Consider the following 15,257-nt stretch of genomic DNA (forward strand, 5'->3'; position numbering starts at 1 on the left):
TGTTGAAGATGATGGTAAAGATACACCTCAATTTTTGATAAGTTTTAATAGGGTATGGGGATCACAACAAGACAAAGCACCTACAGACGCGCACACAAACGCATTTACTCAACTAAAAAAAAACTTATGGGTGCGTCTATTTGCATGTCTACAAACTCGCATCTAAAGGCACGTCTATATAGCAGACAGACGTGCCTATAGACGCGCATATAGATGCGTAAATAAACACTCTGCTAGAAAATTTAAAAAACAGGTAGACACATTTATAGATGCGTTTATGGATGCATTTATAGATGCATTTATAGATGCGCCTGTAGACGCTTCTCGAACAGACAGACATGTATATAGATGCGTTTATAGATGCCCTAATAGATGCGCTACATAATATTTTTTAAAATTTGTGTGCTTGAACAGAATGTTGTGTATGTTGTGTATGCTATGTAGTTACAGGAATCCCATTTCCACATTGTGTAATTCAATTCTTACAGCCAACCACATTTTAATTAGCACTCTTGCAAGCACATCTATAGCCAACAATTACAATTCCAAATAAAACATTACAACTCCAAAACGTTTAGTTCACAAGGCATTAATTGATAGAACGTTGCATAATAAAATTGAAAGACAAAAAAATAAAGAGAGTATATTAATTCATAGCTCAAAAAGTGCTTGTATGTACATATAGCACGAAGCTAAGCCACGTCATGTGGCTTCAAGTACCAAAAATAAGAGGAGTGTATATACAAGAGGCACGAAGCCAAGCCAGTGGCTTTAAGTACAAAAAAGAGTAGCTAGCACAACTTCTACAACTAATCTAAGTTCTCCACGTCCTCGCTCCCTTCTCCGCCTCCTTCTTCCTTGTCTTCTTCCTCATCTTCTTGTGCAGGGTCCTATAAACAAGGGACGACATATATAAATGTATGAAAAATCAAATCTTTACTTATAATATTGACATTATTTAATTACTTTCAAATACCTCGGGGGGTGCTCCAGTAGCTTGGATATACTGCTCCTCAGTAATCAACCCGTCATTATAGAAGTGCCTCCATGTATCTCCTCTGTAATGGTGGCGATGGTAGGCTGTCTTGACAGGAGTAGGGTACCTGCCCACGATATCAAGCTGCAAGATGACACAATTTGCGCAGGGGTTAGTACAAAGAAACAACCTCCTAATAAACTACATAAACAATATAATTTGAGATCGATACTTATAAATTGGGCCTCCCATGATTCATTACCCCCTGCTCCAAAATGCATGCTTCCATATTGCTCCATTTGGATCCTTCGTGCCTCCACGTGCTGCAGACTGGGTTCCTCCTTTGCTGAGTTCATTGCTTTCTTCCACTCACGCTTGTGAGTGGTGTGGGGCGGGCTTCTTGGTGGTTGACCTCCCTCGAGCCTGGAAAGCTCCGCTAGTGCCTGCCTCTTAAGCGAAGATCTTTTATTGCCAAGTATCATAACAATCTTTGACTTGGCCCATTTATCTATGAACTGAACATTGGGGGGGTTAGGATACCTAGAGCAAATAGCAGCGAGGGTCTCATCCACCAACCTCTTTGGATGGTCTTTGTAGTGAATAAAGCAATCTCTATAATTATTAGCAATTACAGAGCACATGAAGGCCATGATGTCCTTCCCCCGTGCATCGATCAAGATGCCTCCTGTCTGAGTGATGTCATAATAGATCATACCATCACTCGGAGGCACGTCTAAATCATTTGAATTATCCTTGTCCCCACCACCACCCCTCCCAAAGCATTGTGCCATGCATCCCCCACTGCTCTCCCTACTACTACGCCTGCTACTGTGTCGTGTCGAGCTAGTACGCTGGCCACTGGTAGCTAGAGAAGCAACTATCGACTGCATGAGACTACGTGGACCACTTGTAGCTGAAGAACCAAGTCTCGACTGCATGGAAGTACACCAATGGCTCTGGGAGACAGAAGGGCCTCCTGACGGCATGGGGGAAGGGACATAGGATGGAATGGGGGAAGGGGCATAGGATGGCATGGGGGAACGGTCCCTCTTGAAGATCCCACCTCATATCGCCGATGCTTCGCCTCCTCATGATGAGCATAGGGCAACATATGCAGGTATGGCACTGCATCCTGTATCAAATTAAAACGGGATCATAACTCAAACATATGAATACCCATCTAGGCATCTCAATCAACCTTAACTCTTTAACAGTTACCATGTTTACGGTCACATCCCATTCTCCATACTTTGAGATGTAATTGAGTGTAATCCTACATGCATGATACATGTTTCCTCGACATCGATCACACATACATTTGACTTTTTGCTCCAATCACATTTCACGATGGTGGATACATAGGAATTCATCCTCAATGGAGCTACTTGTTAAAGATGAAGACATCCTATAAATAAACCACCCAAAAATTTTGCTCTTGTATCAAATATTTAATCTTAAAACTCTCTAGCGCGTCTAATACTGCGTCTGTCTATTCTGTGGTGTGCACCTACAAACACGTCTAAAACCGCGTCTATCTATTCTGTGGTGCGCATCTATAGCCACGTCTAAACCATGTTTTAGATGCACAATTAAACATGCATTTAGATGCGTATATAGACGTGCAATTAGACGCGCCTATAGATGTGCTTATAGATGCGATTTTCAAACCTACTTTTAGCATGCTTGCTTTTCTTCACATACTTTTAGCATCGCGCGGCTTGCTTTGCTATTAACAAACAGTTCCAAGCATCCACACTTATCTCCAAGCACCCACACTTATCTCCAAGCACCCACACTTATCTTCAAGCTTACACAATCATCTCCAAGCACACAAGAGAAGAGGGTGAACAAGACTAGCATAGGGTGAACAAGAAAGAGAAGAAAGAGAAGAAGCTTTGAAGAAGGACAAGAAGCTTCCATACCTCTATCCAAGGTAAGTCTCTTTACGGTTGATCTTCTTTGAAAGTTGCCCTCTTTGGATTCGTCCTTTGTCGTATCCAAGAAACGAATATTTTTTGTACTAGTGTTGTGCTTTTGTGGCGGGTGCATGTCCTTTTCGAGTTTTTAAAATAGTCCGTCTATCCGCGCGCGTCTATAGATGCATCAAAGAGTGCATCTAAAAGCACGTCTAAGAGCACGTCCAAGAGCGCGTCTATAGACGCATCTACTCTGTTTTTTAGAAACAAATAGCCACGCCTATAGACGTGCTGTTATATGCAAAGATATACATGCTTTGTTATTTTTCCCTAGCCTAGCCTTCCCTTCCCTTCCTTTCCCTTCCCTTTCCTTTCCTTTCTCTTTTCTCTTCCCTTTCCCTTTCCACTTCCACTTCCAAGAAAAGGATTGCATACTGAATGATGGAAATAAGTGATTGCATGAATGAAGAAAGGGATTGCATGAATGATGGAAAGGGATTGCATGATTGAAGAAGGGGATTGCATGAATGATGGAAAGGGAAAGCATGATTGAAAAAAGGGATCGCACTCTATATTTTCCTCTCTTTTTCCTTCTCTCTTTTATCCTCTCTTTCCTTCTCTTTTCATCTCTCTTTTTCTCTCTTATCTCCTCTCTTTTTCTCTCTTTTTTTCTCCTCTCTTTTCCTCTATTTTCCTCTCTTTCCTTCTCTCTTTTATTCTCTCTTTCCTTCTCTTTTTGTGGTAATTTTTCTCTCTTATCTCCTCTCTTTTTTTCTCCTCTCTTTTCCTCTCCGTTCTCCTCTCTTCTATCCCCACTTTTTCTCTCTTTTTCTCCTCTCCTTTCTCCTCTCTTTTATCTCCACTTTTTCTCTCTTTTTCTCCTCTCTTTTCCTGTCCTTTCTCCTCTCTTTTATCCCCACTTTTCCTCTCTTTTCTACTCTCTTTTCTTCTCTCTTTTTCTCTATTTTTCTCTTCTTTTTCTCTTCTCAACTCATCAGTAATCTTCTTTTTTTCTTTTTTCCAATTCATCATGTGGCCAGGAAGCTCTTCAGGCCTCGGGGGGGTCACTCATCATATGTAACCCTATCACGTGAGTTCAACAGAAGGATATTTTTTATTTCTAAAATTTACAAAAATAAATATACATAAGGGACTATTTAAAATAGTTTTGGAAAAAATTTACAGATTTGTATAGAAAAGGGGTACATTTTATTAATGAAAAATTTACAGATAAGGGATTTTAGAAATATGCCTTGAACGCACGTGGTATAGAGGGTTTATACATAGTGACCCCCCCGAGCTTCAGGCTCACCTGATCTTCGAGAGACCATCTTTCGGGAGTTATATAACCTTTTGGGGCACCCTCCCAGTCCTAGGGAGTCATACGGCTACATAACAGGTACTCTAAACACCCCCCAGGAGTCAGCACTACAGACTCCAAACCATCCCAACCCCACACCAGCTGAGATTACCCTAGCGGAGTCAACACAACCCAGCCAGCTACACAGCCGAGCCCCTTCCTACGGATGCATGGAGTGATGGTGATAGTAGCCCTCTGCCATTACCTCATGAAGCTGTGGAGGAGGAGGTGTTTGATGATATGGTGCAGGATTTATATGTCCATCAATCCAAAGGGAGGGATGATAGCATGGAGCAGGATGATCTTTTTACCACAGCATCGACTCCACTATTTGAGGGGTGCACATTCTCTGTTCTACATGCCTCCCTTGAGTTAACTTGCAAACCTAGAGCAATGCAAGTTTGAATGCATTACTCAAGTAAGCTTTAAAGTCTATTTTGCAAACATGGTGAATTATGCTAGTGGGTCAATTACTCGAATGCTTTTCCTCATTTATGGTCTTCAAGTGCAGGCTATTGTGTAAAATGCTTCCAAGGGAGAATAAATTACCGATCTCAAGAGATATGGCAAGAAAACATGTGACCTCTCTTGGAGGATTAGATTACAAGTGCATCCATGCATGCGTCAATGATTGTGTTTTGTTTCGTGGACTACATAAGGATGCAAGAGAGTGTCCTACTTGTGGAGAGGCAAGGTATAGAGCAGATCTCAAAACTTTGATGTGCCTCGTAAGATGCTGAGACATTTTCCCATAATCCCTCGCATCCAACATATGTTCAAGTGTAAATCCATTGTAGAGCTCATGTCATGGCATTCCTCCCATCGATCAACCGATGGCAAGTGGAGAACTCCCGCAGACATTCCTGCGTGGAAGCATATTGAAGACACATGGCCAAGCTTCAAGGAAGAACCTAGGAGCTTGAGACTTGGATTGGGTATGGATAGTGTGAACCCAATTGGTCTCAAAAGCACCTCTTATAGTGTATGGCTAGTGATATTGGTGAATTATAATCTTCCACCCTCTATGGCGATTAAGAAAGGACATGTTATGTTATCCCTTCTAATTCCAGGGAAACATAAAGTCAAAAATCCTGATGTTTATTTGGAGCCTTTGATTGACGAGCTAGAGATACTTTGGAGAGGTATCGAGGTGCTATCGAGGTGCATGATGTGAGCAGGCCTCCCTCATCACGAGACTTCAACTGCAAAGAAGTCTTGATGTGATGATGCATGACCTCCCAGACTATGGCAAGTGTTCAGGTAAGCATTGCACTTCTAATTATGAGTAGGCAAAGGATGTGGCACCCTAAACCCACCTTCAACTCTTGATTGCGTCTATTGTTTAGGTCTCGCTACATCGGGTTACCATGCATGTCCTGTTTGTGGTCCTTCGCTTGTTGTCTCATGGGCAGACGCATTGAATAAGGTCATCTATGAGAATCACCATCGATTTCTCCCACCTCATCATCCTAGATATGTTGCCCCTCGAAATGAATTCCTCTCACAATCACTCACTGCGGGAGATTGGATGAGAATTTGGGATAGTTCCATGACTCCTCCACCACTTGGCATGAGCCGGTAAGGGTTTGTAACTATTGTGTGCTATATTGGCTAGAAATAAAGATTGCCCGCTAACACCATATTTTGTTTAGATACTCCATCTTTTATCGTTTACCATATTGGTCCCACCTCAAGATCAATCACCTGCTTGATCCCATGCATATCTTCAAGAATGTGGCATCTACCATTTGGGAACATTTAAATGGGACACAAGATTCCATAGGCATAAGGGAGGATTTACATACCACAGGGACGATGCGTGAAGCTTGGCCACAAGAGAGACCAAATGGGCGTGTTTTTTTACCTCGTGCACCATGGAGGTTATCAAAGGTAGAGATGGTGGCAGTGAAGCATGCTATTACAACAATTCGTACTCCCACTGGATGCATGAGGTGTTTAAAGAGGGCCTTTACAAAGAGCAAGAAAAGAGGTGTAGAGCAATTATATGGCTTGAAATCTCATGATTGGCACAAGATGCTCCAAGTAAGTATTTTATGTGCATAATATATTTTTCCTTTCAAATATGTGAGTGAATTAGAAGCAACCAATCAAGCACTAATCAACCATTCCTCGTGTGTTTAGTTCATGCTACCTACTAGCATTTCTCATAGTGCATCGAGGGATGTGAAGGATTGTATTTACAAGATGGGTGAGCTTGTGAGGTACTTTACATGATACAAAATGTGATGCATATCAATGCTCCATGCAAGGTGTTCATATTGCTAATATGGTGTACTTTTTCATTTCTAGGTATGTGAGCTCAAAGGAAATAGATCCCACCATGCTTGAGAATGCTCGAGTTATGCCAGTGGAGGCAGTTTGTTTAGTGGAGTAGACATTTCCACCTTCTATTCTCACAAGCCAACTGCATCTCATAGTGCATTTGGTGGATGAGATTGCTATATGCGGTACTATACATGCACAATGGTTGTTCTTCCTCAAGTGCTTCATGAAGACCTTGAAGGGCTTTGTGAGACAAAATGCAAGACCCAAAGGTAGCATGGCCGAGGATTGGTTGGTACAAGAGTCACTTGTATATATTTTTGAGTTTCTTGTTGATGTGGATAGCTCTCTCCCACGACTATGGAGAGATGATGAAGACCTAAGGATGACCTCTATTGTGCCTCAAGGGAAAGGATGCAACAAAGTAATAGACACGGAGTTGCTTAATAATATCAACCTCTATTGCGTGCTTAATAGTGATGTGATGAAAAGATGGGTGACAAGATATGAGGATGCAAAGGCAAGAAGACAAGAAGAAAGGGCCCTCTTTCGTACACACCACGAATCTCATGTGCCATACCCTTAGTATCTAAGAGCACTTCCAAAGGATATTCATGTGGATTGGCTACTTAACGAAATGGAGAAAGCAGAGAAAGACGAGGGGATGCATATCACAATGAAAGAATGGGAGTATGCTAGGGGATGCATGAGCAAGGTCAGTATATAGAATGTTATGCATAAGTTAGGAGCTTTCAATAATTTAGATTGCTTATTTAATTGATTGTCTTGGTGTAGTGCACTATGTTCAATGCTATATGGTGTGAGGCCAAGCATTTTCGAACACAATGGATTGATGATAAGAGAAACACACAAGATTGCGGCGTCATTGCTAGCTTTGAGGGAGCCAATGGAGCCATGGATGATTATTGTGGCATAATCCAAGATATTATTAAGCTTGACTTTCGACGCTTCTTTGTGTATGTTTTCGATGTAAAGTGGTTCAAGGATGTGGTGGAAAGAGTCCCTAATGCAACAATCAAACGCCATGCAAGTGGCTTTGTAACTATTGACTCCACAAAGTTTTGGCAAAGTAAGAAGGACACACTAGTACTACTGCAACAATGTGAACAGGTATTGTACACACATATAAAAATACTCACTTTTAAATATTTGATACCTTCGATGCAAGGAAAATAACATGATTGTATTTGTGTTTGAATTAGGTTGTCTATCAACCAATGGTGGATAATAATAGATGGTGGCATGTCATACCTATTATGCCATATTCCAAAGTGATGTATAGTACATTTACTAATATGGAGCGTATGGAGGATGATCATGGCCATGGAGGTGATGATGATCGTGATACGAGAGAGGAGGATGATCATGAGATAGGAGATACAGATATTGATGCCATTACCCGTGAGGACAAGCCTACCATTGGTGATGCTGATTTCAATGAGTACATGAGTAGCACAAGTAGTAGTGGGTTGAATGTATTTGTAGATCTAAACACTTGTTTGGATTTTGAAGTAGATAGTTTGGCAAGGGTTGATCTCATTGAGGATGAGATTGAGCCATAGCCCATCATTGATATTGGAAAAACTATTTTACATATTGTCTCATTCTCCTCACCTCACTTAATTTTTGTATATGTGGGTTTGCAAAAAAGCATTGATGTTTTTGTTAAAATTATGTGCTTTGGTACAAATACTCATGCATTATGTTTAAATATTCAAACATTTCTCTACAAGGATATGTTGATGTAGATATAGCAAGTGACAAAGATGGAAGAAGGAGCACCACTAGGTATGTTTTCACTGTAGGTGGAACAGTAGTAAGATGGGTTTCAAAGTTGCAAAAGGTAGTTGCACTTTCTAGAATAGAAGAAAAATATGTTGCAATTGTATAGGGGCTAGTAAAGAGATGATTTGGTTGTAGACGTTTATGGAGGAGCTTGGGAAGAAGCACGAAAATTTCAGTTTGTATAGTGATATCTAGCATGCTATTCATCTCACAAAGGATTGAACCTCCCATTCAAGAGCTAACTAGGACATTTTTAGTACGTTTTCTTAAAGAAAAGAACATGTTTTTCAAATTATAAACGCTTGTGGATGTTCAAAACACAAAAATGCATTTTTAATAACCAGTCAACATACACCAGTTGACCGGCTAAATACTGCTTGGTGTATCACAACACCGTCCGTTATTTTCCTGAATATACTGCACGGTGTAGAAAAACACCGCTCGATGAAAAAAACATTGATCGGTGAACCACTACACCTACTGGTATCAAATACACTGATCGGTGAAACCCTACACCGGTCGATGTATTGGGATTACACCTCGGGGGGGTCACTCATCATATGTAACCCTATCACGTGAGTTCAATAGAAGGATATTTTTTATTTCTAAAATTTACAGAAATAATTACACATAAGGGACTATTTAAAATAGTTTTGGAAAAAATTTACAGATTTGTATAGAAAAGGGGTACATTTTATTAATGAAAAATTTACAAATAAGGGATTTTAGAAATAGGCCTTGAATGCACGTGGTATAGAGGGTTTATATATAGTGACCCCCCCGAGGATTACACCAATCAGTGTAGTGCTACACCGACTGGTGTGCACTGACAAGACATGTGGCGTGTATGCATTGCCTAAAAAACACCGACCGGTGTGGAGACATACTGGCCGGTGTGTTGAATTGGGTTCTATAAAAGGTGAGCTTCGCGGCATTTTTTTTCACCTTTGACTAAAATCCACTGCTAATTTTTGTTAGATATCAATGCTCCACTCTCATGTAAGTACGCGGGAACCAGCTAACTCTACTTGTAAGCCCTCCATATGAGGAGAAGGCATTTGAGTAGCTTGGTTATTCGGTAGGTCCTCGTTTAGAAACCAGATGGGGGCCATGTGTGGCCTGATGGCTAGATAGAGTTGGCACACTACCAACTAGGCTACATGCAAGTGTAGGAAGGCATCCCTTGAAGCATTTCTCGGGGCAGCCCACTCTCAGGTTGCGGGGCCCATTTGGAGTCCCAGATGATCCCATATGGCTATGGGCCAAACGGTGACCGTAGGTTAGTTGCTCTATTTTGTGCACCAGTTCTATCGTGTGGTCGGTGGCCTATTTCAGGACCAACCCCCAGTCGACCGTTTTGGGCAGATTGGGTCGGTCACCACATTGGGTCTAACTGACTATGACTAGTGGCTATATAAGAGCAAGCCCGTGAAGCCCATTTCATCATTGGCTATTGCAACCCTGATTCCTTAGCATCCAGCCTCCGTCCTCTACTATTTTCAGCTTGCCATCGAAGCTTCTTTCACAAGAGCGCACGGTTGGGAGGCAGCGCCATCTATTGTATCAGTTTTATAATAATCAAATTTTTTGATTCTCCATACTATCTGTTTTCTCTCTTGCGTACGAGATCCTATTATCTGTTGAGCACAGACGTTGTATTGTTTTCTTACATGGTATCAGAGCCTGGACTCTAGCAAGAAGATTTGGTAGTGTGTTTCTATTTGCAAGCAGATTGTGAGAGATGGCTCAGTGTGCAAGACTGCGAATCCCACCGTTCGGCGAAAGCGGAAAGTTGGATGGCTCTAACTATCCAAAAGTTCAAGATGAAGACCATCCTAAGCACATATGAGCTTTGGGACATTGCTACTGGGGTGGACATGAGGCCGGTTGTGAGACCGGATCCAGCCAATGCAGGACAACAGATAGTACGAGATTCTCGCAAGGACAAGAAGAAATGTAGATGCGCTATGTTCTATTGTCTGCAGTGTGATGGTTCCATCATGGCATTAATTCAACATGTCACCACAGCGGAGGAGGCATGGACTGTCTTGAAAAATCACTATGAGACCACGAATTAGGTGCGGATTCAGAATCTGGAGACTCAACTCGTGAACAAAAAATTGTCTGAGTCTGAAGCGACAGAGAAGTTCATCACAAGGTTGAAGAATCTACTTTCAGATGACTACGATTGGCATCACCATCACCAGCGAGAATCTAGCATAAGGTGCATACGGATTCTCCCACCAAAGTACGATGGTCTTGTTATGGCATTGAATACGCAAAACAGAAATCCACCCCTCAACTTTGAGGATTTCAGTGTGATGCTTCTGGAGGAGGAGATGCATCAAAAGACGAGGACTGGAGAAGATTCGGCTTTCTAGATTGGATTAAAGAAAGGTAAGGGTAAGGACTCTGGTAACCCATCTTCTTCTAATGATAAAAAGAGAAAGAAGAAGATCAAGTGCTTCTATTGCAACAAGGTAGGGCACAAGCAGAATGAGTGCCAAAAGAAGATTGTAGATGAGAACAGAGTAAAGAAAGAGTCCAGCAACAATGCGCAGGCAGTACCAGTAGAGTTGTTTGTAACAATTGAGGAGATTTGCACGGAGGTAGTTCATGTACCTGTGGATGAACCTTGCATCATTGATAGTGGTGCATCGCTCCACATGACCAGTCGGAAGGATTGGTATGTCTCTCTACAGCCAGTAGGGAATGACATCCTGGTAGCAGTCAGCAATGATGCAAAATGTCTAGCAAAAGGAAAAGGTACGATTTCTCTCAAGTCAGATGGAGTTGTAAAACAGTTGTCCGATGTTCTTTATGTGCCAGATATCAAGAGGAACTTGTTGTCCATTTTTGCGATCATGGATCGGGACCTCAAAGTTCAATTCGATAAGAATGGTGCACAGATTCTGGATCTTCAAGGGAAGGTCGTTGGTAAAGGTACACGGTGCAACAACATCTACGAACTCTCAGCTTTCAATGCTCGAGCCAATGTGAAGAACACTAAGATGTGGCATGAGAGGTTTGGTCATCTAAACCTTAGTTCTTTGAAGGAGATGCATAAAAGTGGAATGATTGCAGACCTACCAAAAATTTCAAATCTGCCCGATGTATATGAAGCTTGCATGATGGGCAAGTAGCATCAGCATCCCTTTCCTAAAGAGGCCAGCAGGGAAAAGGCTCCTCTAGAGCTCGTTCACACGGGCTTCTGCAGAAAGATGGAGATGGAAGCTTTGGGTGGTTCCTACTACTTCATGATGCTGATCGATGGCTACAGTAGCAGGATATGGATATACTTCCTGAAGACTAAAGATGAGGCTTTTAGTAAGTTCAAGGAATGGCATGTAATGGTCGAGAAAGAAACGGGGAAGGAGGTGAAGAAGTTGAGATCACACAGAGGTGGAGAGTTCACATCAATTGAATTCGAGAGTTACTGCAAAAGTCACGGGATCAAGAGGCAGAAACCCCTGCCACATACATCACAGCAAAATGGAGTAGCAGAGCACAAGATGCATGTCATCTGCAAAATGGGGAGGAGTACGATGAAAGGGAAAGATTTGCCAAAGAATTTTTGGGCTGAAGCATGTAACACTATAGTTTACATTCTGAATCATAGCTACACGAAGGTTGTGAATGGGATGACTCCACTGCAGGCCTTTTCTGGTAAGAAACCTTCAGCTGCACATTTCAAAGTTTTTGGATGTGACTTTTTGTGCATGTCCTTGATGCTAACAGGACCAAATGGGAACCGAAGAGCCGAAAATGTATTTTCTTGGGCTACAATGAAGAGGCGAAGGGTTACAGTCTCTATAACCCTGTTACCAAGAAGGTAATAGTAAGTCGCGATGTGGTCTTCTCATAACAGCTGCATCAATTGGAGGAGGATGCTTCCTTCTCAGACAACCAAGACCAAGATAACCATCCAGTACCACCACCAATAGTAGACCGAACTCCCCCAATGGTGCTTGGGAGGATTCAAGATAAAGAAGATGAAGAAGAGCCTACAGAACCACAATGGCAACAGCCATTCCCGAAGTGGGTAAAGCAGATTTTGGATGGCAAAGAACCTCCAGCCGTTGAGGAGGAACCATCCACCGAGCACCACCGGTCCAAGAGATTAGAGGAGCAAAGAAGAGAGCAGGAACACTTGGTCAACTACGCTTTGATGACAGAAGTGATCCATGCTGATGAACCCAAGTGTCTTGAAGAGGCACGGGTGATGATAGGTGGATGGAGGCTATGCAGTCGGAGTATGGCTCCATAATGAAGAAAAACACCTGGGACCTTGTGGATCGACCACCAAAATGCAAGGTAATCGGAACCAAGGGTGTACAAGACCAAGTACAAGTCCGACGGCACATTGGATAAGTACAAGGCTCGGCTCGTGGCAAAAGGATTCGCACAGGTACATGGTTTTGATTATCAGGATACTTTGCTCCCATAGCTCGACTTACCACAATTCGCAGTGTTTTGGCTTTAACTGCCCAAGGAAGTTGGTAGATGGATGTAAAATCCGCCTTTCTGAATGGAGATATCAAGGAGGAGGTATACGTGGAACAACCACCAGGTTTTGAGATCCCCAGTTCAGAAGGTAAAGTCTGTAAATTGAAGAAGGCACTTTACGGGCTGAAACAGGCCCCACGAGCGTGGTACGAGCGAATTGATGCCTACTTTCTGCAAAACGAGTTCAGGAGGAGCCCATCTGATGCAAATTTGTATATCTTCAGAGAAGGAGGCAAGTGTATGATCGTGGTCCTTTATGTGGGCGACCTTGTCATAACAGGGAACCATGAAGAGAAGATCTCGCAGACAAAGCATTTGCTAGGAAGAGAGTTTGAAATGACAGACCTCGGACTGATGCATTTCTGTTTAGGGATTGAAGTTTGGCAAGAGCCGAAACAGAACTTCATTTCACAGTTGAAGTATGTTGGAGAGATACTGAAGGCATTTGGCATAGCTGAGTGCAAGACAGTTGGTACCCCTATGGAGGTTGATGTGAAACTCTCAAACGAGGATTCATCACCACTGGTGGACGAAGCAAAGTACATAAAGCTTGTGGGCAGTTTGATTTACTTGTGCAACACGTGGCCGGACATCAGTTTTGCGATTGGTGTACTAAGCAAGTTTTCCAATAAGCCCCGGGAGAACCATTGGAGGGCAGGGATGCAGGTGCTGAAATACATCAAAGGCACACTTGATTATGGCATCACCTATACCAAGGGCAACATCTTGACCGGATGCTGTGACTCGGATTGGTAGGAGATGTGGACAACAGGAGATCAATGACAGGTTATTGTTTCTCACTTGGATCTGGAGCTGTGTCATGGGTCATCAAGAAGCAACCCACAGTTGCTCTTTCTTCTACCGAGGCCGAGTACAAATCATCATGCTTTGCTTCTTGCAAGGCAGTGTGGTTGAGGAGGATTTTGGGGGACATGGGTGTAGTGCAAAACAAGCCTACGCAGTTATCATGTGACAATTAGAGTTGCATGGCGATTGCAAAGAACCCGGTGTTCAATGCTCGCACAAAACACATTGAGATTCAATATCACTTTATACGCGAGCTCATCATGGATGGAGAGGTCGACTTGGTGTACTATCTGACTACAGAGAATGCTGCGGACATCTTCATGAAGGCTCTTGGAAGAGACTTGCTGGAGAGGCATCTTCATCGACTTGGCATTGGACCAAAAAAGTAAGTTCACTTGCGGGTGGACATTGAGGGGGGTGTTAGATATCAATGCTCCACTCTCGTGTAACTACGCGGGAACCAACTAGCTCTACTTGTAAGCCCCCCATATGAGGAGAAGGCATTTGAGTAGCTCGGTTATCCGATAGGTCCTAGTTTAGACACCAGATGGGGGCCATGTGTGGCCTGATGGCTGGATGGTTGGAGCTGGCACACTGCCAACTAGGCTACATGCAAGTGTGGGAAGGCATCCCTTGACTGACCACACTAAGGGTAGATGGAGCATTTCCCGAGGCAGCCGACTCTCAGGTTGCGGGGCCCATTTAGAGTCCCAGATGATCCCGGATGGCTGTGGGCCGAACGGCAGCCGTAGGTCAGTTACTCTATTTTGCACATCGGTTCTATCGTGTGGTCGATGGCCTATTTTGGGACCGACCCCTAGTCGACCGTTTTGGGCAGACTGGGTCGACCACTACATTGGGTCTAATCGACTACGACTAGTGGCTATATGAGAGCAAGCTCGTGAAGGCCATTTCATCACTCGCTATAGCAACCCTGATTCCTTAGCATCCAACCTCTGTCCTCTACTGTTTCCAGCTTGCCATCGAAGCTTCTTTCATAGGAGCGCACGGTTGGAAGGCAGCGCCATCTATTGTATCAGTTTTACAGTAATCAAATTTTTTGATTCTCCATACTATCTATTTTCTCTCTTGCATACGAGATCCTGTTATCTGTTGAGCACAGATGTATTGTTTTCTTATAATTTTCACTATTTTCTGCATTCCTGTCGTTTTTGCTCTCCTTGCCGCCTTCTCCTTCAGGCTTCTGGTGAGCTTCTAGCCTTACTATTATTTTCAATTAGGACAGGTGATGGCTCGCTTCAGCTAGCTAGATTCACTTCGTCTCAGTTGAGAGAAAAGAGAGAGAAATATGTGATATGTTTATGCTTTCTTGCTTTTGTTTGTGTGCTTGCATGACGTGTATCATTTGGGGCCGAATGATGACTCACTTCGGTCAGATGGATTCATGCCACCTCGAGTGACGTTCTAGTAGTATCATGATTAAGGCCAGGTGATGGCTCGCTTCGGTCGGCTGGATTCACCTCGTCCCAATTGAGAGAGGAAAAGAGAGAGAGGGCAAGAGAGAGAGGAATACGTGTGATGCTTCTTTATGCTTGCTTATATGTGTTTGCATGTATGATGTCTATCACTTGGGGTTGGATGA

This window comes from Dipteris shenzhenensis, chromosome 32, assembly GCF_047967505.1.
Source record: "Dipteris shenzhenensis isolate YYH24624 ecotype China chromosome 32, Dip_SZ_1.0, whole genome shotgun sequence".
Classification (NCBI taxonomy): Eukaryota; Viridiplantae; Streptophyta; class Polypodiopsida; order Gleicheniales; family Dipteridaceae; genus Dipteris; species Dipteris shenzhenensis.